The sequence below is a fragment of the Convolutriloba macropyga genome, chromosome 14, assembly GCF_964194025.1.
Source record: "Convolutriloba macropyga chromosome 14, txConMacr16.3, whole genome shotgun sequence".
In the NCBI taxonomy this organism is placed as follows: Eukaryota; Metazoa; Xenacoelomorpha; order Acoela; family Convolutidae; genus Convolutriloba; species Convolutriloba macropyga.
The window spans coordinates 48409667-48436909 of NC_134481.1; the positions used below are offsets into that span (position 1 = coordinate 48409667).

General features: G+C 37.1%; 1 protein-coding gene across 2 annotated transcripts in view; it reads right to left on the reverse strand.

Moving 5' to 3' along the window:
- LOC142352981 (uncharacterized) overlaps positions 1–27243 on the reverse strand; it is a 68129-nt gene that overhangs the window by 27820 nt on the left and 13066 nt on the right. Inside the window, exon 1 of one of the 2 annotated variants that reach the window (XM_075405147.1) lies at positions 16996–17530. The exons of the other annotated variant lie outside the window; for it this stretch is intronic. The gene's annotated coding sequence lies outside the window, so the exon portion shown is untranslated. Of the gene's footprint in view, positions 1–16995; positions 17531–27243 lie in introns of those variants that run through there. 2 annotated transcript variants of the gene reach the window in all.

The window sequence follows — 27243 nt, forward strand, 5'->3', positions numbered from 1 at the left end:
TTTCAAGATGCTTTATTATTAACAAAACATGTATCTTTCCCTTTATAGCCTTCCCCATTCATTTATTCTAAATATACGATAATATCGGTATTTGTTTTGTTAATATAAGTCAAAAAATAAAAACAGTTACCTTTTTTGGAAAAATCTCTTTTACAGGCGCTCACAGTCCTCAAGAAATCTTAATAAAATGAAAAAAATAGCTTCAGAAAAAGTCCTAAAAACAGGAAGTTTTTTTCCCAAAGGAGAATAAAATTTTTCTTTCTCATAAACGGATGTGGTTTTACTGCATGTCAATTTTTACGAAAACTTGAAATTGTGGCAAAAATTAACAGAAATCATAGCGCAGAGGATAGAGAGAGGAGAGAGAGAGAGAGAGAGAGAGAGAGAGAGAGAGAGAAGTCGGACAGCGAGAGAACAAAGGGGGAAGAGATTTGACGGAGGCTACAGAAAGAGATGCCCTCAAATTTTCGAAAAAGACTCAAATAAAAAACTGTTTATTTGTCAGCATTTGGAGCTGTATTTTTGAAAAGCTAGATCAAGGTCAGGAGAACCGAAGAGAAACACACATTTTTATAATATTATATAGGAAATATAATATAATATGTAACAAATCTAATATATAAATATATATATATATATATTATAAACAATTATACAAAATATAGGACTACTTATTCCATTATTCTTATATACATAGAATTACTTAAACAAAGAAAATTATAAAAAAAATATAAAATAATATAACTGTGATGATGAACCTTTTGGTTATCGATATCAGGTGCTGTTGTATGTGTGTCTGGATGATGCTGTTCTTGTAAGGACTGGTCCAATTGGCTTTGGGTTGGACTTTCTACCCTCGGTCCAACTGTACGGCTAGGCGTAAGGGATAGTCTAACTCTATAGGATTGCTCAATCTTGGCTGAGAAAAGTACAACGTTTAACGATGAATTAAAGCCACGTCTTTATGCTGCTGATTTTCAGATAACTAAATATACGTCTGCACACTAGCCCCTCTCGCTAGACAGACCAACCAAGTACCAGTCTAATCAACTGGATTTTGTATCACAAATGTGAACTTGTTTACAACTACTTATTATATAACATATAGAAATACAGAGTTTATAGGTAATACATTTAATGCTTGGTTGCAGCTCCAGACGGAGCATCACACTCCCCCAACTGGGGAACGAAGTGCTGTTCACAGCAGTTCGTTCGAGTTTTAGAATTAATACACAGTTTATCCTTCCTCATTGAATTGTTGTTCGAATGTGTTAGGGGACACCGGAGGTGTGGCGTAAACACTTGAAGTTCCATTGGGAGTGTTCTCTCTTGACGTTTAAATAGAGGGTGGCCCGTCATCTCTTTGTGAGCTCAACTCATGTATGGGTGCAGATGGACATTCTTGGTCCACATGGATGGTTGCAGTCAGTGTGGCGTTGTTGATGTCGTCCGCTTGTATGATGTTGTTTTCACTGGTTGGATTGTTTTCTCCATATGGAGATTCTAAAAATACCACTCCTGGTTGCGTTTGTGTAGGTGGGGAAACAGTGCTTGGTTGATCCATATGGATTTGTTGCTCATCTTCTGCATTTTTCTGAGGTGCCGGAATGATGGAGATGGGACATTCTGGAATTTGTTCTTCTTCAGCGTTGGTGTACTGGGTCTCGTCTGTGGGCAGGGTGGACGACTGTGGAAATATTTTTGTCGCTTGAGGATGCGATTATTTTGAAGGGTAGTGTCGTGTCTGGGTCCGAGTAAATGTTGTACACTACTGTTTCGTTGCTCTCTGTATCATCGATGAAGTGTACTGACTTGTTGTGGGCTTTTTGTTTCGAGTTGTTAGATTCTGGGGAGTAGTTGATTGCTGCTTGTTGGGCCATAGTGTTGAATGATGGTTGCTGTCTTGTCTTCTTTTTCGCTGGTGTTAGTGGTGGGGATTTGGTCGTGGAAGTTCGTCGCTTGGCTGATTTGTTTGCTGTCGGGGATGATGTGGTTGGCTTCATTTTGGATCCTCGTTGTTGTTGCCGTTGGTTGGATTGCGCTAGTTGTTTAATTTTTTCGTGAGTCCATTTGGAGTTGCCTGGCATTTCACTCTTTTGTTGTCTGGCGTTGTTGCGTGCTTCTTCTAAACAGAATTTTCTTATTTTTTCCTGTTTACGTTTATACTCTCCCACTGTTTTGCATGCTACCATGTGTATTAGTCGTGGTTTAGTTTCTGTTGCTATTGCTATGTCGTTTTTTCTGATGACCGTGTTTTTTCTTAGTGGTGTATCTACAGTGATGGTGTGTGGTGTGCAGTTTGTGGTTGTTCCATCTGGAATTATATTCCATTGTGGTGACAGTGTTGGTCTAGGTTCTTTTGCATTCCTCGTAATTGTTTTTCGCGCAATGTTTGCTATAATTTTTGTTGTTTTGTCGCCTATAGTAAAATGTAATTCGGAGGGAGTTATCTTACGTGGGGATTTCTGGCGTAGAGGTATGTTTTCGGATTCGTCACTTTCAATGTTAATGGGGTTGGGGTTTGCTGGTTCTGTATAGGCTATGTCCAAATTATCCTCCGAGAGTCCATCATGCCTCCACAGTTATTCATTTGTCAGCACGTCGTGTTTCAGAATCTTCTTTTCTAAACAGTTTGAACGTAATTTGTTGTATGTTAAGTTTTTGTGTGATGGTTTAGTGATTATGTTTGATATTTCTGTGTTCGGTTTTCTACCAAAGTGTGCCTCGAATGGTGTAACCTTAGTTGTTGCGTTGGGTATGAGTCTTATGTTTTCTATGATCTTTCACTTAGCGCTAGTCGTTCACTTAGTGTTGTTTGGGTCCACTTGGGGTCGATATCTAGAACTGCAAGTCTGCGTTTTATTGTTTGTATGAGTCTTTCGACCATACCTGTGCCTCGATGGTCTCCAACTGGAGCTAGTATTAGGTTGATGTTTTTGTTTTTGCAGTATATTTGAAAATCTCGGGCTTTAAACGCCTGAGCTTGATCGCACCTGATGGATCTAGGTATACCATGTGTTTTGCAATAGCTATCCAGATAGTCTATAGCGGTTTTTTTGTGTCGCAATTGTTATATGTTACTGCGTGCGGGTAACGTGAGAGTCTGTCTACAGTTACTAATATGTAATTTGATTGCACATTATCTTTGAATGGTATGGGTCCCGCAAAGTCCATTTGGACTTCTTCGTTCGGTTCGGATAGTACAGGTAATTGTCCTAATTGTGACTTAGGTATGAGTGGTTTTAAGTTTTTACCTTTTTCAGTGCAGTGCCGACAGGCTTGGGCCTGGGCCACGATATCCGAGTGGATGTGTGGGTACCAGATAAGTTGCGCGAGGGCAAGCATTCCTGCTAGGCCGGGGTGTTTGTTGTGGATAGTTTCTAATACCAGTCCTTTTAGTTTGTTAGGAATGACCAATTTATTGTCGTATATGAGGCAGCCAGTTGGAGAGACAGATAAATCTCTTCTAATTCGGTAATAGATTGGATTGATCGCTTTAAATTTTTCCCACTCTGCATTTTTTACGAATTCAATGATGGGGGTGACCTCTTTTTTGGATGCCTGAGCTATGAACTCTTCATTAAATACTCTGTTGAGATTTTTTCGGTACAGGGGGTGGGGGTTTCGTCGTAAGCTGTAAAGAGTGCTTCATGTTTACTTGGATCAAGGGGGTCTAGGCCTTTGCCTTTGTTCGAAATGGTATCTGTTTGAATGGCCACGGATATTGCACTTTTTGTGGGGTTTGAATCCATTTGGAGTGTTCTCTTATTTGTGGCTCCAGGTCTTCGATTAATGGGTATTTTAAAGGTTTCTTTCGTAGGGTTGGCCCTTGTGGTAATGGCAACTAAGTTTTTGTGTGGAATGATTTGTTTAATTTGTGAAATTGAATTGTGCAAAGAAACAAGCAACTGTTTCTAACGCGGTAAATGGCAAAAAGCGCTATTCTTAACTAAGCGAGAATGATTTGCTTTAATGACGTCATTCTGTTGACTTAATTGGCTGGTTGTTTTACTTGCTCCAATTGGAGCTAAATTATTTCTAAGCAGTGCATGCTTTATTTCTTCTATGGTGTTAATAACAAAGTTTTTATCTCGTTCTGAGGGGGTTGGTGCCTCCGATGAGGGGTTTCTACTAAGATAATAAGCGAAGCCCATGTTTTTTCCCGGGATGTGTTCGACTGAAAAATGGAATGGGAGTAATCTGTCTACCCATCTTGTGAGCCAGCTTTGATATGTTTTATTTCCTCTATTTTCTTTAAGTGCGCTTAAAAGTGCTTGATGATCCGTTTGCAGCGTGAATTGTGCACCATGTAAGTTGTACTTGAAATGTTCAAGTGGCCAAACTACTGCTAGTAGTTCTAGTTCGTTGGTACTGTATCGTTGTTCTAGATTGTTCAAAAATCTGCTTGCGTATGTAATGGGGTGCCATGCCGTGTGTACGAATTGTTCTAAGCATGCTCCCAGGCCCTTTTTGCTAGCGTCACATCTTACCCTTGTGGGGCATTTAACATCAAATAGTTTGTTTTCGGTTATAGCTTTAATCACGTCTTTGATTTTTATAAATGCGTCCGTATGGATTTGTTTCCAATCTAGTTTATCTTGAGATTTTAGGTTACTTTCTGATAACAGCGGGCGTAGTGGATCACTTAGTTTGACAGGTTGGGTGTGAATTTTATAAGGTGGTGGATGCAACCCATAAATGAACGTAGTTGTTTTAGGGTTTTCGGAATTTCTAATTTTGATATGGCATCGCATTTTTGTTTGGATGGATTTTGAAGCCCAACCACACTAAGTCTGGTTTTGCAAATTCACATTTTTGCAATTTAATAGCTAGGTTTTCTTTGTCTAGAAGGTTTAGTACTTTGTCTAGTTCTAGTTCATGTTCCTTTAGTGGTCCTTTTGTTATTATTAATATGTCGTCCAGGAATGCGAACTTTGTGTTGATGCTCTCTAGTGTTTTGTCCATGGTTTTTTGAAAGGTTGCGGGCATGTCCGTTAAACCATAGAATCCATTTATGAAACGATACGTTCCTGTAGCTTTGCCACCTAATATGCTGAAGTTGCAATGTTTTTCGATGTTTGGATCCAGGGGGATTTGGCTGTAAGCGTATTTTAGGTCAATTTTGCTGAAGAAAAATTGACCCGGATTCTGTTTCCGTTCGGCGGTATATGCTGCAACTTCATCTATTAAGTGGTCAATGCTTTGCATTTGATATTTGTTTTTGTGTATTGCATCATTGAGTTTTTTAGAGTCCAGGGCGATCTTTACACTCTTGTCGTGTTTTACCGTGACTACTACGGGGCTTGTGAAATGTTCATCCGAGCACCTGTCTAACTTAATGATTTGTTTATCTTGTATTAATTTTTTGAGTTCTGCCTCTACTTTGTCGAGGAGATGTAGTGGTACTCTTCTTCCTTTCTGTTGCACTGGTTTGAAGTTTTCTTTCAATGTTGGTTTTGCTATTTGGTTTTTGGATTTCCCTAGTCTTGTGCATAGGTTGGGGTACTTTTTTAGTATCCATTTTATGATGTTCGTTTCTGTTGTGTTGTCAGTAATATGGAGTATTTTCTTACCTTCGTTTTTTCTTGCAGTGAGAGTGATTCCGAGTCTTCGAAGGGTGTCTCTGCCCATTATATTGTTGGTCTTGTTGTCTACAAGGAGGATTTTGCAATCTGGTGCGAACCACGACCCTGAACTGAGATCCATTTGGAGCACGCCTACTATCTTGATTTCTTTATTGTTGAAACATTTGAATTTTTCTTGTTCCTTGTAGGGCACTATCCTTGCTTTTTTGATTTGAAGTAATAGGTCTTTTGTCGTGTTCATATTCATGAATGTTTTGGGTGAGCCTGTGTCTGCCAGCCACGCTATTTCTTTGTTGTTGGTTGACGTTGCTACCCAGAATTCTCCAAGATCGCTGTTGTTGAGGCACGTGTTTTTCTCCGTTTGGAAACTAGTTGGATTGATGAGGTTGACGTTCGCCCAATCTTCTGTAAGTTCCCTAATATATAGGGCGGCTTCGGTGTCTACCTCTTCTGTTTGGTCTGATTCTTCCTCCGAGTGGATCGTTTCTGCTTGGTCCGAAGTGTCCTTGATGTGGCGTACTCTTCTTGTTTGATTCTGTCCTGGTCGTTGTGCAAAGTTATTTTGATTTCTGTTCTGGGGGAATGATGTGTTTTGTTGCGGTTGTCTTCTGCGTTCTGGCATTGGTGCTTTACACATGGATGCAAAGTGTCCTTGCTTTTTGCATATTTTGCATATGGTGTTCTTTGCGGGGCAGTTTTGTAAGGGATTTGGGATAAATGGGTTTCCGCATTTCCAGCACGGTTCTATTTTTCCTGTCTGTGGTGTGGGAAGAATTGGTTGTGTAGTTCTTCTGTTATGCTTTATGTAGCTGACCTGATTCCAGGTAGAGGTGTTGTTTGACTTTAGGATTTCTTGTTGGTTGGCTTGTCCACGTTCGCGATTTATCGCATAGTTTAAGACCTGTTGTGGAGTTCCCACCTCTGACAGAAGATCCATTTGGATCGGGATGTTAGTCATGTTGCTGATGAACAAATCGTTAATGATTTCTTCTTCTAGCTGGTCGAATCTGCAGTGTGAGCCGGCTTCCCGTAGTCTGCTGTAGAAATTCTCTAAGCTTTCATTTGGATGTTGCTTTGATTTGAATAATTGAAATCTGTCAAATGTAATGTTCCTGGGTCGTGTGAAGGTCAGTGATAGCTGGTGTACTAGCTCGTGTGTTGAGCATCTGTCAATTTTGGTGTGTGGGTTTCTCTGGTGAAAAGTTCGACACGCTTCTGCTCCAAGGGAGAGGTATATTAGACTTTTTACTTTCATGTCAGCCTCATCCCAAGGGATTCTATCTACTGTTGGACCTTTCGTCTCTATAATTTTGCACTCATTTTCCCAGTCCACACGTCTTTTCTCGTTGCGTTGTTCTCTCTGACGTGCTTCATCATGGGTTTCGTTTTCGAACTCGTCTTCTAGAGTCGGCATGGTTGGGTAAAAGAGTTCTGTCCTTGATGGTTTTAGTTGAAGCAGTTTATCCACTTCAAGGTTGTGTTGGGCCATAACGGCCATCTTAAATGTTGCTAGCCATGTTGGCTATTCTGTTTGGGGATTTACAAAAGAGATGTACTCCGATTGGAGATCTGCTTGTCTGCGCCATGTGATGATGAACCTTTGGTTATCGATATCATGTGCTGTGATATGTGTGTTTGGATGATGTTGTTCTTGTAAGGACTGGTCCAATTGGATTTGGGTTAGACTTTCTACTCCCCGTCCAACTGTACGGCTAGGCGTAAGGGATGGTCTAACTCTATAGGATTGCTCAATCTTGGCTGAGAAAAGTACAACGTTTAACGATGAAATAAAGCCACGTTTTTATGCTGCTGATTTTCAGACAGCTAAATATACATCTGCGGAGGCTACAGAAAGATATGCCCTCAAATTTTCGAAAAAGACTCAAATAAAAAACTGTTTATTTGTCAGCATTTGGAGCTGTATTTTTGAAAAGCTAGAACAGAGACAGGAGAACCGAAGAGAAACACACATTTTTATGATATTATATAGGAAATATAATATAATATGTAACAAATCTAATATATAAATATATATATATATATATATATATATATAAATATATATATATATATATATATATATATATATATATATATATATATATTATAAACAATTATACAAAATATAGGACTACTTATTCCATTATTCTTATTTACATAGAATTACTTAAACAAAGAAAATTATTAAAAAAATATAAAATAATATAACTGTGATGATGAACCTTTTGGTTATCGATATCAGGTGCTGTTGTATGTGTGTCTGGATGATGCTGTTCTTGTAAGGACTGGTCCAATTGGCTTTGGGTTGGACTTTCTACCCTCGGTCCAACTGTACGGCTAGGCGTAAGGGATAGTCTAACTCTATAGGATTGCTCAATCTTGGCTGAGAAAAGTACAACGTTTAACGATGAATTAAAGCCACGTTTTTATGCTGCTGATTTTCAGATAACTAAATATACGTCTGCACACTAGCCCCTCTCGCTAGACAGACCAACCAAGTACCAGTCTAATCAACTGGATTTTGTATCACAAATGTGAACTTGTTTACAACTACTTATTATATAACATATAGAAATACAGAGTTTATAGGTAATACATTTAATGCTTGGTTGCAGCTCCAGACGGAGCATTACAATAACATTATTTCATATATTATTTTATATAATATTATATTATATTTCATGTAATACAATTATATACATACACACACACATATATATATATATATATATATATACATATATGTGTGTATGTGTGTACGAATTATATTATATATATATATATATATATACATATATATAATATAATATAATTATATTATATGATATATAATGGAAAAATATACAATATAAAATACGAAATAATATTGTATTAGTTTTTATTGTTTTTATATTTATCTTTGTTTATGTAGTCCTATGCAGTTGGGTACAATTTCAGGTAATTCTGCCCAAGTTTTTGGGAGCACAACAAGAACTTCATTTTTGAAAAAGAGTCAGGAAAAGATTAGAAGATTTGTTTGAGCAAAAGTATTGTTACTTTTTTAAAAGCACTGACATAACTGTCATATTTTTGCTACTACAATCGAGACGTCACTCATTTTCAATTGAACGTTAATTGTAACCTCCCGAAACTGTTACTGGAAAACTCAAACTGAAATACAATTATTTTCTAAGATCAATCAGAAAATGACGACCAAAATGTTTCGAAGTCTGACTTCTTTATTAGAACCTTAGAAGCATGATAATAAAGAGCCCAGTTTTATAAAAGAATAGCATGAACTCGAGCATCTTCATCTTCAATGGACTTCTACAAGCATAAAAGGTAAATTTTTTATTCTGGACATGAATGCAAAAAAGTCTGGTGAAGGCACGACAAATTTTTGGGCCTTCAAGATCAGACTCTCGTGCGTTCATGTTCAGACTTTTATGAGTTCATGTTCAGACTTTCGTGCGTTCATATTCAGACTTTCTTGCGTTCATGTCCAGACTTTCGTGCGTTCATGTCCCGACTTTCGCTCGTTCACCACACTTTTGTGCGTTCATATTCAGACTTTCGTGCGTTCATGTCCAGACTTTCGTGCTTTCACCAGACTTTTGTGCGTTCATGTTCAGACTTTCGTGCGTTTTTTGATGTTTCCAGACTATGTAAATTTGAACGCACGGCGCCACTCTCGTGCGTTCATCTTCCGTCTGGGACCTCAACCTAGGCAATTCTTTTTGCCAATCAAAACTGCGCTGATTACAAAGTATACCATCAGATGATCTTTTTTGTCGAAAAAAATTATAGCCAAAATTCGTCCCAATCATTAAACAAAATCTACGCTCACACAGGTTACAGATCCAAAAAGTACCAAGAGCCTTATGTGGAATTGACACACTTTCAAATTGAGAATTAGGATAAAAGTCTTGTAGTACAATATCGCTCAGTTTAAATATCTAATTTTTGCATAAAATGTACCTGTAATCTGCAATTGTGCCTAATTTAAAGCGCGCTTTTGAGCATGCAATGTTTAAAGCATTAATAGTTGAGCATGAGAAAGTGGTTCATAATAATATACCATATAGGGCTTAGCTAAATTTACCAATCTGTTACCGAGTAAATTGAATTGAATAAATTATATCATTAGATAGAGAATTTTTGTGCGTATTATATCAAAACTTTCGCTTAGATTTTCCGTTCTAAATGCAACATACGTATTATTTCTGAGAAATAGAAAGGCCTCCTTCAGGTGACTGAATTACAGTTAAAGAGCTCTAACGGTAAAGATACCACGGCTTTAGTTTTGTGTGATACCGCTTGCAGTAACTCTTGGGTGTCCAATGATCTTGCAAATAGACTTGGTTTGCACGGCACAGCATTGAAATTAACAGTCAAGGGTATAAATACCGAGGAGGTTGTAGACACTAAGTTAGTTGAACTAATTGTAACACCACGCGACAACCAAGCATTTGAACCATTTAAAGTCAGCCCTTACGTAAAGGAAAATTTGAATGTAGGCGCCGATGTCATTAACATTAAAGCACTTCAGGAAACATACCCGCACCTAGCAGTTCTAGAACCAGTTACATATTGCTATGGAAACATCGAAATGATACTTGGACAGGATGTGTATCATGCCATCCGCCCGTTAGAGTACTTCGCTGCCGACGAGAAGTCCTCGCCCTTCGCTGTTCGCTTGCCCATAGGTTGGGTTCTAAGCGGCCCTCTACCGTCGTCTTCAGGTTTAGTCTCGACTTGTTTCAAAGCTAATATGGAACAGGATTTTGAACTCGCTAGTCAGGTAAAATCTTGGTACGACATGGAGTCGTACGGCGCACTTAAGCAAGTAGATCCACGATCCGCCTCGGATGCACGTGCGCATGATATTCTTGAAAACACCACCGTGCATAATGGAAAAAGGTACGATGTAGGAATGCTATGGGCTGAAGATAAAATCGAACTACCCAACAATTACTTCTCAGCGCTGGTTCAATTGAAATCTTTGGAAAAGCGGCTTACGAAAGACCAGACTTTAAGGGAAAAGTACTCGAATACCATCAAAGAGGACTTAGACAACGGCTACGTAGTAAGGGTCAAAGATGCTCATAAGGTGGAAAGTCGCTCGGAACGAGAGTGGTACCTACCTCACCATCCGGTTGTTAACCCGAACAAGCCGGGCAAGGTTCGTAGGGTACTAAACGGAGCAGCAAAATTCCATGGCGCATCTCTTAATAAGTCATTACTCACCGGACCTGACCTACTGCAAAACCTAATCTATGTACTCCTACGGTTCAGACAACATCCATTTGCCGTATCCGCCGACATCGAGGGAATGTTCCTCCAAGTTGGAGTGTTGCCATGTGATCAACCATCATTGCGCTTTTTGTGGCGGGAGGACCCCACATCAAATGTTGTGGTACACCAGTATACGCGCCACATCTTTGGGGCAAAAGATTCGCCCACCTGCGCCAACTACGCACTTCAGCGCACGGCACGCGATAATGCTAAGGAGTACCCAGAAGCTGCGAAAGCCGTCCTTGAGAACTTCTACATGGACGATTATTTGGACTCAGTGGAATCCCCCGAGAGGGCCCTCATTAGGTCGAAGGAATTGGTACATCTTCTCCATCTAGGTGGGTTCAAGCTTACTAAGTTTGTAAGCAATGTACCAGATCTGGCTGACCGAATTGATGGGTCTGCTCAATCCACTGAACCTAAGGTCATCGTTTCATCAAAGGAGGAAGCAATGCACGTGCTTGGGCTTAAGTGGGATCACAACAACGATACTCTGGTCGTGAGTAGGGGTACTAACAGCACCATCACGAAAAGTTTAACACAGCGCTTGGTCTTAAGTCTTGTGTCACAGGTCTACGACCCAATTGGTCTTGTCGCAACTTTCACTGTTGGTGCTCGGTTAATCTTGAAAGACATTTGGCGTGTCAATAGACAAAGTTGGGATGACGAGTTACCTAAGGACACAGTTGATAGATTCCTTGCCTGGTGTATTGAACTGCCGCGGTTAGCTGAGATCACTATACCGAGAAGTTACTTTTCAGGACCATTCCAACATCTTGAACTCCACATGTTTGGTGATAGCTCGCAAGACGTATTCAGTGCAGTAGGTTTCCTTAGGGCTCAAGTAACTTGCAACTCCGGGGAGATTAAAACAGTGCTGGCGTTTGTCTTGGGCAAGGCCCGTGTTGCACCTATGAAGGTAATGACAGTTCCTAAGTTGGAATTACAAGCCGCTCTCCTCGCTGCCCGTTTGAAAAGGGAAATCTGTCGAGCATTAACGGTTACTGTGGACAAAGTCTTTATGTGGACAGATAGTACAATCGTCTTGCAGTGGATAAACTCAACAAACAAACACCCCATCTTCATTGCAAATCGGGTTAGTGAAATCCTGGAGAACACCAGCGTTGACCAATGGAACCACGTCGCCACTTGTGATAATCCGGCAGATGCTGGCACGCGTGGCATGTCCGCTGAAGTTTTGCAATCAAGTAGCTGGGTGAGGGGTCCTGACTTCTTGAGAACTAAGCAATTCCCTTTTGTACCAAATACTGTCGTCGTTGATAACATCAAGCTCGGCGTTGAAACCAAGGAACCAGATGATGACTCCATATCATCTTTAGCCGCATCTGTAACCAATTCCCCAAAGGAACAAAGCATTAATCTGATCCCGTTTGATAAGTTCAGTTCTTATCAAAAATTACTTCGTGTCACCGCATATTTGCTCCGTCTTTTACCATCTCTTGAAAGTTACCGTACCGTAGACGGCAGCATAGCCGACCCTGTTGAGCTTGACGAAGCCGAGCGTCATCTCCAGTACTTGGTTCAAAGAGAGTCCTTTAATACTGAAAGAAAGGATCTTCTTGACAACAAATCCATTAAGAAGAGCAGCCGCATTGCTCAGTTTACTCCGTTTATTGGGCCTCATGGTCTCATCCGTTCTTCTGGTCAACTCAGACGGCTAGTGGAAATTGACTTTGACACTAAGCATCCTATCGTTCTGGATGCGCGTCATACTTTTGTTAAACTGTTTCTGCGGCACACTCATTTGAAGAACCATCATCAGGGCATCGATTACTTAAGGTCAAAGGTTCAAGAACGTTATGCCGTCCTAAAACTACGTTCCACACTGCGTTCCATCAAATCAAACTGCGTCTTGTGTAGAAAATTCCGTGCAGCAACCATTCAACCTATCATGGCAGACCTACCAAAGGAGAGACTCGCATACCAGTCTCCTCCCTTTACCAACACCGGGGTCGATTACTTCGGTCCATTTTACGTCACAGTTCGTCGGACTACCGAGAAGAGGTGGGGATTTCTCTTCACTTGTCTCACTACTCGTGCTGTCCATGTTGAAGTTGTCCCGTCCATGGACACTAGTTCCTGTGTAATGGGAGTTGAGCGGTTCGTCTCCCGTCGGGGTACTCCTGCTATGATTTGGTCGGATAATGGTACGAACTTCATTGGAGTGGAGAAAGAGCTCCGTGAATGTGTGGAAAAATGGAATACGCTCAACATTGCTGCCGAACTTGCACATAAGGGCATTAAGTGGAGGTTCAATCCACCCAGTGCGCCACACCAAGGTGGCATCTGGGAGAGGTTAGTTCGTAGTTTTAAAAGAGTACTGTACACTATCCTCGGTACGCGTCGCCTCACAGATGAGGTGTTGAACACTACCTTTTGTCTGGTCGAATACGCACTAAACTCACGTCCCTTAACGCCCGTAAGCGCCGACCCGTCCGACCTAGGCGCGATAACACCTAACCATTTTCTACTCGGTAACCAAGCAACCAGAATTCCGTCCATCGTTGGCGTCGACGAGTTTGATCATCGTAAGCGGTACGCCCGTGCACAGTCATACGCCAATGCAATTTGGGCACGTTGGCTCAAGGAGTATGTACCTACGTTGAACCGTAGATCTAAGTGGCAGACGCCTGCCGAGCAGCACCTCAAAGTCGGTGATTTGGTTTGGATCGTTGAAGAAGGCAACCCTAGGGGTTACTATCCAACTGCTCGGATTGAAGAACTTCGGTACGGCTCCGACAGCGTCGCCCGCTCCGCCGTCTTACGCACGTCATCCGGATCGCTCGTCCGCCCACTCGTTAAGCTTGTACCAATCCTCCCAACATTTTCTTCCGGGCCGGAGGATGTTACCGAGTAAATTGAATTGAATAAATTATATCATTAGATAGAGAATTTTTGTGCGTATTATATCAAAACTTTCGCTTAGATTTTCCGTTCTAAATGCAACATACGTATTATTTCTGAGAAATAGAAAGGCCGATTTCTCACTAAGAATAACTTCCAAAATGGCTCAAAACTGATCGCTTAGCCTAACAAATTCGGTTTTTTGAACAGATTAGTTTAAATCGGTGACCTAGACTAAGACCTGCTAAAAAAGATCAAGCTAGATTTGCCTCCAAGTAAACGATGCTTATTGCCTTGACGTTTCGATATACAGTTGACTATAGACTGACTATATATATATATATATATATATATATATATATATATATATATATATATATATATATAGATCTCGATGAATTAAAGTTCCGATAGACTGTATTTGACAGCTATACAATCTTTTCACCAATGCGGAGAAATTGATGCGACTTTTTTTCAAAATTCTCTTTAATTTATATGCTCCTTATTTCCATTCTATAAAAAATCTTTTACATTTTGCGCATTTACTTTTTTATCACTATCTATCTTTTAACAATGCCTGGAAATGGCCAGACTAGCCTGCAAATCACCCAGTTTTCAGACAGCAGTATTCCTTTAACGTATAGAGAAAACTGTCAACTCTTAGCCACCATAAATGGTGTTTTCTAAAAATCCCTCACGAAAAATTTTTTCAGAGTGTATGGTGGTTCTCGATGCACAATTCAATTCTAATAAAAATTTTGTGTCAAGTTTTTGACCTTAATGGTTCATTATTAACCATTATCATGTCAAAATAATGTAAAATGTGAGCCAGTATGATTGGTTTTTTCTGAAAATCCCTCGGACCAAAGTTAGTTTTTGGTTTTTGTCGTGATTTGAATCCCATTTCAAGACCTACAGTTGGAAACAATGTGGTAAAGTTGAGCTCTATGTCGTTTTTTACTAACATTTATCGTATCAAAATAATATAAAATGTTAGCAGGTACGATTGATTTTTGCCTTAAAAACCTCGAAACACAGAAAACTTCGGTCATGTGTCGTGATGTCAATCCCATTTCTGGACATACAATTCAAAACAAATAAAAACAATGTGGGAAAGTTGAGCCCATATTTATATCATATTTTATAAACTTTTATCGTATCAAAATCATATAAAGTCTTAGCAGGTTCCATTGATTTTTTCCTGAAAAACTCCTCGAAACTAAGGAAAATTTGAGCATGTGTGGTGATGTCAATTCTATTTCAAAACAAACTGAACCATTTTGGTATATTTGAAACCTATATGGTGTATTATTAACCTTAAAACCAATTTTAATCCTTTTAATTGCCAGCAAATAATAAAGCCTTTATCCACTTTTAACCACTTTTTACATCAGGCACACTTGCGGATTGTAAATACTTTCATTGCAAAAATTTTTAACTTTCATCGTGGAGCCTAGTTACACTGAGTGCAAAAAATACCTAAGTCGAACAGAATTGTCATATAGAGTGCGCAAAAAAGTCACACAGCTGGAATCTCATTTCCGCGGTTAAAATTTGAAAAATTTTGCAAACAGGTGTTGTGCAATTCCCTTTAATTTTGGCTAATTTTTTCTAAAAATTTTTCTATTTTTTGAATATTGTTGTATTTTCAATGCATTAACATAAGAAAAGCGAGCAAGAGATACACAGAACGGGCAGATTTGCCCCTGACGATATGGGTATAGCTATGCGGCGTTATGTTTCTAGCCAAAAAATTTTTCATTTCGGTATCTAAGATTTGGTATCCAAGACTAAATTTTTGATTGGTTAAACGAAATTCTAGAAATTAATTTTCCAAAATTTGAGCAATTATTAATGAAAACAAACTTACTTTTAACCAAACCATGAAGAATAAATTCAAACGAAAAACTGTTGCAAGCAACTGTGTCATTAGCCTAATGACAGATTAGGGTTTTCTTTACTGTTGTATATAAATTTGAAAGTGTTCACTTGGGTATTCGGTATTGACAATTTTTAACTCCTCAAGACACAAATTCCTCATAGTGAAAATTTTATATCCACGCAATCTCTAATATCGTTATTACATAAATTGTAATTGGCTTGAATTCGTTTTGTTTCAGTTCATTTTAGGTAAAATACCAGAACCTGCTGAATCTTAATGAACTCGGAAGAAAATAATAAAATTTCAGAAAAAATTGCGGTATTATTCTAATCTAAAAGCTCCTTCAATTAATACCGTCCCAAAGAGGTTAATCTTGCAAGATTGTCACAAGATTAACTCTGTCTTGCAAGATCTTGCAAGATTAACTCCGTCTTGCAAGATCTTACCAGATTCAATTTTGACTTCAATTCGGGCACTCAGAAGCGTATCCCTAGTCGAGACCTGGAATATATAAAAAGACCTATTAACTCCGGGTGAATGGTAAATATTGAATTAAATTACACGGTCGAGGACCCTAGTTAAATTCGAGGCTAATTCTTTTTATAAGTCCAGCCAAATTCTTTTCATATGCAAAAATGAGGCAAACTAAAGAGTTCCGATATTATCTGGGTTCGATCTAGTGACCTTCTCCAATCTTACCCAACGCTTAACCAATTGCGCTACATGTCCTTAACTTTGAAGGAAATTGAAAACAAGTCATTATAACGGTCGCGAGCGTAATTCCCGGACATGTTTTATTGTCCAGCCAACTTCCAGCACACCTTTAATGTCCAGCCAAATTCCAGAACATATTTATTGTCCAGCCGAATTCCAGGACGTTTGTTTTAGTTCCAGCCAAATTCTAGGACGGTTGTTTTAGTTCCAGCCAAAGTCCAGGATATCACATTGGGTCCAGACAAATACTTTTCATATCCAGTATCTGTCGAGGACAGTCTTTTCATACCTTAAATCTGTCGAGGACGGTCTTTTAATAATTCCAGGTCTCGACTAGGGATGCGATGAGCATTTCAGGGATTTCAAATTGACAAAAAAATTTTTTGTTATTTTTGCGAGGTCTCCCGAATTATCTAGTGACTAGAAATGTGGGTAGACGAAGGGAAGAGTAAATTGCTTTGAAACAGGCAGAGTAACCTGTTTTAAAAACGTTTTAAAGCGTCGCGGCAACAGTGAACGTAATATTCTAATTGCGTGCAAAGTTTGTTAATCAGATATCGTTTCGCGTCTATTTTATAGCAAATGAAATATACTGAAAAGTAAAAAAGTTGGTGTCGTAGAATATAATGGCAGCAAAATTGAACTCAAAACAAAACAAAGAAAACTGTGACTTACCCTCAGAAATATAATTACGCGTAAGGGGGACTGATTTTAAAGGTAAAAAGCGACTCAAAAGTGTGTTAACAAAGCGTCTCAATAGCAGTAAAAAAATAAACAAAAGCCTTTCAACACGTTTACAATTTTCAACTGAGCTTTTGATTAATTCGCGTAATTGTTTTAAGGAAAATGAATTGGGGAAAATAGCGGGGGTAGAAATAATGAACGGAATTGTTTGCCTAAATACGCGCAATTAAGAAAAGACAGCGAAGAATAGTCTTACGTGTCTTTGTTTCCAAACTAAAATGGGCTTTTAGAAGCTAAAGCTCATCATTTATCAGCTTATTTTGTAGGGAAATGTCGCTTTCACAAATAAATGCAGAAAAAGCCATTCATCGTTCAATTTATCTAGCAAAAGCGAGGCAATGAAGCTGTGTGCAATTTCCGGCAGTCTATTAATGGGCGATTTAGAAATACCAAGACTAAATAAACATTAGGAATTAAACTGCGCTAGGAAAAATAAGGCAGCCACTATATTACTATACTGCTTGTTTTTTAACTTAATTTTTGTTGCTTCCTCCCCTGCAGAGCATTAAAAGCGCAATTTTTGTCATTGTTCCTTCTTTTTCCGTCTTTACTTTGTGTACTGTGCGTGTCCTACTGGGCTAGATTGGGGAGATAAGAGAAGAAAATGGAAGCAGAGCATTTAGATTTACGACCCCTTAGGTGTTCTTAAAGCTTTAAAGTACCATCACAAACAAAAACAACATACATCTATATACATATATACATACACAAACACAGATATATAAACACACACACACACGTATATACATACCCGAATGTTCACAGCAGAAGGGAACATTTGACCAAAGGACCCACAAAGGCGTTTACAACAATACAGAAAAGATAAAACCCACGTTGCGCTAAAAAAAAAACAAACCCACGTTGGAAAGAAGAGATACACGCGCCCAAATTTATTAAAAACAATTTGCTGCAATATAATTCTGTACAGGAAACTATCAATAAAGTAATCAATAAGGCAGCTAAATGGTCGCGTCCATTTATCAATTTTCAGTCTGACAAATTCTCAAATCAAAATCAGAAAACCCATAAAGCTAAAAAAAACATAGAAATTTTTTAAGTAACATGATATATGTAGCTGAGCTGAAATTGTTTCAATTGGAATAGTCAACCTTCAAAATAAAAAACTCATAAACAGAAACTACCCAATGTAATGAAAAATTTTCCTTCTATGTCGTTTTGTACAATTTAGGGGCTATGAATAGTCTGGTCAGTTAATTAATCAGTTTTATAAATTTGAGTACTGAGCAAAGAAATCAGAATTTTTGTCGGATTAACATTAAAGAGTTAAGTTTGAATGTTTGTCCGTTGGCAGATGTAAATGAATTGTTTATCTAATCCTTACAGGTCTATACCGTACCAAATTTCTGATAAATTTACTCTTTTTCCACTATATTTCACTTATCTCTTCTTAAACAATTTAAAAGTGTCCCCGAATTACAAAACACGTGAAAAATGAGCGGTGCCCTTCAATTCCAGTAAAAGTCCTCAACTTTGGGCGTGGTATTTTGTTGCAGAGAATTTTTCCCGCTGCAACCGCTCTCAAAAGCCTATTTCACATCGAAACCGTACTTAGCACTCACATCATTAGGAAGCCATTTTTGTGCTTTTATAGACTGGAAACAATAATCATGCTCAAAAAAAAAACGGAAAGAAATTGCTTTTAGTTTGGGCAGTCGAAAATGATACCAAATTTTAAATAGTATCCGCGCAATTGACGTCAGGTGGAAGCATAATCCACAAAGAGGGATATCCGGGTTGCTCATCATTAAAACTTCATAGTAGTCATACTAAGTCATATATAATTTTTATTAACCATACTAGGTCATATATGGTTTATATGAACTCTTGGTAGTCATAAAAGGATCAAACATGATTTCTTTGGTTTCATACAAAGATCGTACTCAGAAATTAATTATGGACAGTATGAACTCTTATACGATCCTCGTATGAAATCAAAGAAACTTCAAACCTGGCTATTTATTAAACAATTTATTATTTGCTTAAAATAAATTTAGGTCAGATCAATAAAACGAGCAATGTTTTTTAATAACGATTCAGATTAAAATATGTTTCAAAAATTGAGAAGTGCTCAAAAATTTAAAGTGTCATTAAGCAGACGCCCGAGTAAGGATCCCATTGCTTATCATAAGAAGTTCAGCTTAATTTTTTAAACGTTCTGAGCCGCTGAAGGATTGCTTTAATTTCTCTGGATAATATTTTCTATCTATTGACAATATTAGTTTTTATGAAAAATCCCGTTTGCCAAAGGAGATTCATTAACAAAATTTGCACCAGTAAATCAGCGCATTGTCATCGGAAACAATAGAAATAATCAATCTGTCAAAATTTTAAAGAATTTTTGTTGCTATTGCAAAGAGTGCGGTTGTAATATACTTAATCAATCAAAACAAAAATTTTTAAAGTCTGTGGCGAAATATAACAGTGTCTGTTTCTTCAAAAATGAGTTGTAGATCTAAGAATAGAGAGGAAGAGATATTTGTGCACGAGACAGGGTATTACCTGTTCTAGGTTACAGCAGAAATTGATAAAGAGCATTAAACATTTAAAGCAACATTTAAAGTTAAAAAATCTTCAAAAAGTTATAGCGTTAAATCTATTACTTTTTGAGAGTATTCACCCTAATTTGGTAAAGTAGAATGGATGCGAAATTCCCTCTGTCCACCATAAAATGCTAATACAACATAAAATGGTCCATCAACTTGGTTTCATAAATATATTACGCTCCAACAGTTGAAAAAGATTCTGCTAAAGAATAACGATGCAGACACATTGAAGTCAATAATTAATCATTGCAACACTTTCTCATACTTAATTCAAGAGGTCAAGAAAAACAATCATTTTTTTCTTCGTCGGAACAAAATAATTTTATGTAAACAGACTATTCGCAATTCAGGAAGCTCATTTCTCGTTGAAGAAGAGCATCAGCCAAAGCTTTGATCATTTTGCAAACTATATTCGATTTTATACTGAACACCATATAAAATTTAAGGAACGACTCTTAATAGACTAAAATCATTTCGTTAATAAAAGAACATCAACTGAAATTGAAAATTTCATTATCGTCAGCGTTAATTGAATTACGGTTAAAAAGCATCAAAATATAGAAAACGTTAGTATTTAAATAATTTGTTTATAATCAAAAACTGCTCTAGATTAAGAAAATATTTTTGTCTGCAGGAGCTTTTCAACTGAGCAAAGCTCAGAGAATTATTCCCTTCACTGAGCTCTAAACAATCATTTTCTAAATTTGGTTTCAGGAGCCTACATTTTAGACAAACTTATATTAATAGCGCTTTAGTGAACCACAATCATTAATTGTCCAGAATAACCCGGAAGTCCCAGTAACACTGAAAACCTAAGCGGATATTTGTTACTGTCAGCGCACTTAGTTCAAAATAGCCACAAAATTATAGTTATTCGTAACAAATTTTGGCAAGAGACTTGAAAAAAAGACCCGGGTCACCACTTCTTAGTAGTCATGAAAGGATCGTATATGGTATTATACAAATCATAACGTATTTCCTAGTACGATCCTTGTATGACTACTAAGATATCATATATGACTACTAGGAAATCATATATGAACCTTGTATGACGACAAAGAAATCATATATGATCCTTGTATGACTACCAAGAATCATGCATCTATTTTTAATAAATTTTTAATCATTTATGACTTTTAATAATTTCATTCGGCAAGGACTCACTTATGTCATTTCCCGGCATCACTTTGTGATCCGCCAAAAGACCCAAACGTACAATATCATTTGCAAAGTTGGGCACGCAATTAAAGAGCAAGTTCAAGTAGATAAATAATGTTCTGATATTTTCTGAAGCCAGCTTATACCTATAAATTGTTGTTTATAAAAAAATTGGAAAAAATTTTGAAGATAATCTAAATTTCATTTTCGGAATATATTTAAGTTAGAAAATTACTCTTTTCGCCCTCACAAAAAATCAAATCTGGAATGCAAATGCGATATAATAACTTATTATGTCCTCTGACTACATTATACGGGAATTTGTGGAACCAATCAATGCTTTATGTGTCATATATGACCTTGTACGATTTCCAGAAAATTTTTTCAACATCAAAAGAAAGTGAAAGATATACAGTTTTTAGGCTTTGAATTTTTTTTGTATGATCCCTGTATGATTTCTACGAAATCATATATGATCCTTGTATGACTTCTAGGAAATCATACAAATCATATATGACCTTGTATGAATACTAGGAATCATATATGACCTAGCATGACTACTAGGAATTGTGTATGCTGAGCAACCCGGGGAGCGACAAGATTTCGCCACTCTTGTCAACACCCTTCTTCATCTTTTTCTACAGCCTCACTGTTATCCATGGTTACTAACCGCTATAGTTAATACCATGCCACTTAGACTGAAGTGGAAAAAACTAAATTCTTATCAATTTCAGAAATTTCACTCTCTATAGTAATATTGGATTAAGTAGACAGTTTTCAGTTTTGCAACTATACGTCATGTGACCATGTCACTTCTCACAAGAACAATAATTTCTCTGATTCGGGTCTCATTGATTAGTAATTAAATTCGAGTCATGAGGCCTTTTGGTTACTGAATTCTCAAATTTTTAGACAATGATTATTCGTCAAAAGAAGTGATAAAATTTATGCTGTTTTGTTATATTTCTCCATTATTAACGTATACCTTTTTCACCATGAATAACAATAACAACGATACATGAGATTTTGTGTCGAAGTATTGTCACTGTTGTTTGTCCACGAAATTCAAACTGAAAAACATTTTCTTGCCCTATTAAAGGACCTTTTACAGAAAAATGTAATTATTAAGGACATCTCCGCTAACTTTTACTCATTTTTTACCGCACTAATTTCATTTAGTGCGGTCAAAAGAACATCGGTTAATAAATTATGCACCACGCCACATTCCTTTTTCGTCTAGAAACACCGTCGATCAAGTGAACTGGAGAGATAAAACGATTTAAAATCGTGTCTGAAGAAGATTAGAAAGCAACTAGCCTTAATAACACAGCGGAGACTTAAAACCACAAGCAGATAAATGGGAACAAATGCATCGATTAAACAGCCCACGCATCAAAATCTCACAGGGAAAGGTCGCGGAGAATATGGAATATTTTGATCAATTCATTCAAAACAGTTGAAAGTAAAAGTTGAATGAACAACAAAATCATGATTTAGCTTTGCAAAATTCTATTGGCTAACCCAAGTTGAGGTCCCAGACAGAAGCAAGTATGTCCAGACCAAAGATGAACGCACGAGGGGGAGGCGTCCGTTCAAAATTACATAGTCTGGAAACATCGAAAAACGCACGAAGGTCTGAACATGAATGTACGAAAGTCTGGTGAACGCATGAAAGCTGATCATGAACGCACAAAAGTCTGTTGAACGCACGAAAGTCTGGTCAGAAAAGTCAGGCACTTTCTGTTTGGGACGGTCTGGACATATTTGCTACCGTCTGGGACTTAAACTTGAGAAGTAATCTATTTGATATACTTGTAACTTCCTGCCAGTAAAAGCATTGCAAGCACTATATCCTCTACTATTTTACAACTATAGAGATGTTTGGTTGCACATATTGTTTCACCGAGTCGGGAAAATTATGAAAAAAAACAACAATTTACACAGTAAAAACGTATTCTGAGTTCTTTTTATTAAAGAAGTCATACTGCTGCTATACGACCATGTTAACCCAAACAATTGAGTTAACATTAAGGTCTGCTTGCTGCCGAATTGATTATTGTGATATCTATTTTCATTTAAAAAAAGAACAACTGAACAGTTTCCCTTCTTCACAACCGTAGTCGGGACCAGATTTTTTATCATGCAAGATATTTACAACAATGGTCTTCTTCCAAGGTTTTTGTGAATTCCTTATCCATGGTTACTAACCGCTATAGTTAATACCATGCCACTTAGACTGAAGTGGAAAAAACTAAATTCTTATTAATCTCAGAAATTTCACTCTCTATAGTAATATTGGATTAAGTAGACAGTTTTCAGTTTTGCAACTATACGTCATGTGACCATGTCACTTCTCACAAGAACAATAATTTCTCTGATTCGGGTCTCATTGATTAGTAATTAAATTCGAGTCATGAGGCCTTTTGGTTACTGAATTCTCAAATTTTTAGACAATGATTATTCGTCAAAAGAAGTGATAAAATTTATGCTGTTTTGTTATATTTCTCCATTATTAACGTATACCTTTTTCACCATGAATAACAATAACAACGATACATGAGATTTTGTGTCGAAGTATTGTCACTGTTGTTTGTCCAAGAAATTCAAACTGAAAAACGTTTTCTTACCCTATTAAAGGACCTTTTACAGAAAAATGTAATTATTAAGGACATCTCCGCTAACTTTTACTCATTTTTTACCGCACTAATTTCATTTAGTGCGGTCAAAAGAACATCGGTTAATAAATTATGCACCACGCCACATTCCTTTTTCGGCTAGAAACACCGTCGATCAAGTGAACTGGAGAGATAAAACGAATTAAAATCGTGTCTGAAGAAGATTAGAAAGCAACTAGCCTTAATAACACAGCGGAGACTTAAAACCACAAGCAGATAAATGGGAACAAATGCATCGATTAAACAGCCCACGCATCAAAATCTCACAGGGAAAGGTCGCGGAGAATATGGAATATTTTGATCAATTCATTCAAAACAGTTGAAACTAAAAGTTGAATGAACAACAAAATCATGATTTAGCTTCGCAAAATTCTAACGGCTAACCCAGGTTGAGGTCCCAGACAGAAGCAAGTATGTCCAGACCAAAGATGAACGCACGACGGGGACGCGTGCGTTCAAAATTTCATAGTCTGGAAACATCGAAAAACGCACGAAATCCTGGCGAGCGCACTAAAGTCTGACCATGAACGCACGAAAGTCTGAACACGAACGCTCGAAAATCTGGTGAACGCACGAAAGTCTGATCATGAACGCTCGAAAATCTGAACATGAACGCACGAAAATCTGGCGAGCGCTCCAAAGTCTGATCATGATCGCACAAAAGTCTGGTGAACGCACGAAAGTTTGGTCACCAAAGTCAAGCAATTTTTGTTTGGGACCGTCTGGACATAGGCAGTTTCTGTTTGGGACGGTCTGGACATACTTGCTACCGTCTGGGACTTAAACTTGAGAAGTAATCTATTTGATATACTTGTAACTTCCAGCCAGTAAAAGCAGTGCAAGCACTATATCCTCTACTATTTTACAACTATAGAGATGTTCGATTGCACATAATACTGCTTCACCAAGTCAGGAAAATTATGAAAAACAACAACAACAATTTACACAGTAAAAACGTATTCTGAGTTCTTTTTATTAAAGAAGTCATACTGCTGCTATACGACCATGTTAACCCAAACAATTGAGTTAACATTAAGATCTGCTTGCTGCCGAATTGATTATTGTGATATCTATTTTCATTTAAAAAAGAACAACTGAACAGTTTCCCTACTTCACAACCGTAGTCGGGACCAGATTTTTTATCATGCAAGATATTTACAACAATGGTCTTCTTCCAAGGTTTTTGTGAATTCGTTTCGGCCGAGGTTTGCTCTCTTTGCTAAAGACGCATTATCTAATTTCCAGAGATATGGGTATTGCATTTTTTTAAGAGATGTTTAGAAAATATTATACTGGATATCTGCAATTTATTAGGGAACGACTCAAGCTGAGTTAGCGCTGCAGCAATTACTACAGTACTAATGAGCAATACAAACCACAAATACAAAAACTTTGAGACCTTCTTTTGTTTTTTAGCTTTCCTTGATCAAAATTCATTTTTTTATTAGATAATATCATTGTTTGCAATATTTCACATTCGACTATTTTCACAAAGCAACAGATGCAAAGGATGTAAATCATTGGCAAAACAAAAAAACAAGGTGATCAGAATCCGCGCTCTCACCTTATGCTGATCCCTTACGAGCAGGTGCCATTTATTTGGTTATTTGCCAAGTTAATGGAAATCTTACAGAAAGAAGAACGGTTATCTTGCAATATCTTCCATGATTACCATTCACTTTGCAAATATGAAAATAGTTCAAGCCTGCTGAAATAGGATCAGCATGAGACAAAAGCACTGTTTTTGTTGATTTTTTTCTTTACGGCAAAAGTTTACAGCGTCAGTTTATCGTCTTGAGGATTCTGCTGGAACGTTTTCGCAATAACTTTAATGGTCTTTTAAGATATCATTTGGAGCTTACTGAGGAAACTATTATAGAATTTTTAGAATAGTATTTTATAGAACTATTATAGAATAGTATTTTTTCTAGCTTTGTACTTGGTCTGCAATATTTCAACTTGTCACACCTTTTCGATTGAATTGATAAAAAAGTTTATCTATCTTTTTACTGAAAAAAAATTCTGTTGTAGTCTTGTTTTATAATGCAGTTGGCAGTTGACAATCGAGCAAAAATTTTTAAGCAAGAACATCATAAGTTTCCAAAAAAGCTATGAGCTCGGAAACACAATTTTCAACATATTGATAATTTCTTTCCCTAGTGAAAACAAATAATCGCGTCCATTAAATGCAAAATGGGACAATTAGATGAAACGTTTATATTTTTTATACAAACGAACAAATCCTATCTAATAACAAACAGATTTCAAACATAAACACCTTTGATCAGTTTTTTCCCAAAAGATCGCGAAGCAGTCTTGCGTGGAGATTTATGGGGTGCTCACATTCTGGATGCAAACTTTTTATAGAGTGTAAATTTTTCCCCTGGAAAAATAATTGTCAAAAAAATCTCGAAGTGATAGAATGAAAAATGTACTAACTATATACAAATTGACAAAAAAAGAGGTCACTGCTCACATATTACTGTGAGCAAATTTTTTTTAGAGCAAAATTTTTATAGAGCAAAAAAAAAATTTAGAACACAACAAAAAATTGATTGTTTAATTTCAAACTTTGTTTGAAGTTGAAGAACCGACAAAACAGTTTTTTTCTTAATCAGAACAATTTTGGCCATAAGGAGTAATTGTTATCCTTTCTTTTTGTTATACTGTTGAAAAAATAAATGGGGAACTGTTTTCAAGGAATAGTTCAAGCAAGGTTGTTTTTAAAAAGAGGTTCCGCTGTCCACGACTGCCCTGATGTATCATCAATACACAAAAAGAGTTTTTTGCAGAGAAATTAGATTGCTTAAACAAACTCTCGCTATTATTTTTTCTCTAAAATTCACTTATCGCATCATGTTTAGTTTCAGTATATTGAGGATCGGTTAATCTATACACTGTTCCTAATTAGATATTTCCGAATAAAAAGAACTTGGACTAAGAAAAACTAGAGTTAAAACGTTTTAAAGTTGTCTCCCAAAAAAGATTTAAAAATCTAATAGCCTTAATAGCCAGCAAAGTCTCGAAACCACTCGCAGATAAATCGGCACAAAAAATTTAAAGTTTCCTTCGTAAATTTTGAGGACTAAAGCATCATTTTGACAGAATTCCAATTTACAGCCTATTAATAACTTTCAAGTTAATCATGTTTGTTTTCATTAATGTTCCATGTTTCTTATTTCTTTGATAATTCAAACGATTGCAAAACAAAGCGGATCAATAGTTGGCGTTTCTATATAGTGTTCAACCGTCCAGAAATGCTAAAAATTGTATAAAACGGCATTGTATTGTACACATTACCAATTTTCATATTAGCATATAGCATATTAGCACATAAGCAATTAGCATATGTTCAATAATGTTAGCAGAAAGGTGAAAACAAATTTCAAAAATTGGTTACCTCTTTATCTGGAGAAAACAATATTTCATGAAATAAGTACTAGATAATTAGGTGAAACGCACATTACCGAATGAGGGACAAAATCTTGTATGAGAGCAATAAGCCCTCAAATTCGACATCATTTTGTCATCTCTTTCTTAATAAAATGAAATGATCAATCAATACTTTTGTATGGAGATATCTAGAGAGCACAATTCAGTTAATGCGGCCGATAAGCTAGAAAACGGTTTTTTAAGAACACAATTACTTACAGAAAATCTTGGAAAGCCAGAGAGATCAAAACTTCGGGCTTGTTTTTCTAATGATTGGGGATCTTGAATTTGTGTTTTACTAAAGAGTTTTTGGATCTTTTCCGTTTGTGCCCCCAAGTACTTTATGCTCC